Below are 1,146 nucleotides of genomic sequence, written 5' to 3' on the forward strand. Positions count from 1 at the left end.
TTTTAATTACTTGTCTTGTGTCTTTAATACGTGGTCACCCACGGTTTGCTTCTACTCTCAAGTTTTGCTCCAAGTGTTCAGTCATATTATCCTTTTTCTTACAATATCTAGCAAAGTTAATTGCAATGTCGCACATTTGCTTAAAACTGTAAATGATCCCTATCCTATTTAATCCTATAGAGAGGGATATTATATTCTTTGCTACATACATGTATTTATAGCTATATCTTGTATGTTTGTGCATGGTTAAAATTTTGTTTTATTTCAGTATTTCTTCATGACTAATAGTTATTCCTGCATTGTTTGACTCTATTTGATCCCTCTCCCACTCAGTCCAGATAGATACAGATCTTACAATGATGCTTTACAATTATTACTCCTCAACAATGTTAGATAACTTACCACTTCAGTAAAGTAACAAGTGTTAGGTATAACTGAGCTTCTATTTACCACTTTGGGTTCTTGTGTCTTTTTATTTCCACCTTATAAAGTCATAATTCCCAGGCATCCAGTTGTTCAGCAGATACTTTCTTTGTAAGAGCAAAGACTTAACCCCACCTCAGTCACTCAGTTCAGTTTGCATTTTTGATTTTTAGTGAAAATTGAGATCTGTATCCAGTTGGGTAATCTCTGTTAAATTTGGATCAAACTTTTTTCTTCAGAAAGAGAAGGCAGTTAAAAAGTGAAATCTAACATACTACCTTAATCTGATGTCCCTTATATTTTATTTAACTTGAAACTTACATATAAAAAAGTGTGCATGGAGATTGCAATAATATCTTAAAACTCAGTACTTAAAACTTCCTTTGAACACTTTGTAGTCAATAAACAGAAACAAAATTACAAAATTAAATCATTGATAATAATTAGATATTAGTCTTGTAAAAACTTCAAATTAGCTTGAAAACTGGAATGTGAAAACAGATACTCATAGCAGATACACAGCCAGCAATAACTGAGTTATAAGTATGTTTTAAGTAAGTTTTAGGGCTGATATTTCCTTCTGGGGATGAGGGTATTAAAATATATAATAAGATCTGAATCCAAACTCTAGCTTTTTTGTTGTTTTTTTTTTCTTTTACTAGGAAAAATTATATTTTTAAGACAGCTTTATTGAGTTGTAGTTGACAAACAAAAACTGCACAT

Source organism: Galeopterus variegatus, unplaced genomic scaffold, assembly GCF_000696425.1.
Source record: "Galeopterus variegatus unplaced genomic scaffold, G_variegatus-3.0.2 Scaffold4909, whole genome shotgun sequence".
Taxonomy (NCBI): Eukaryota; Metazoa; Chordata; class Mammalia; order Dermoptera; family Cynocephalidae; genus Galeopterus; species Galeopterus variegatus.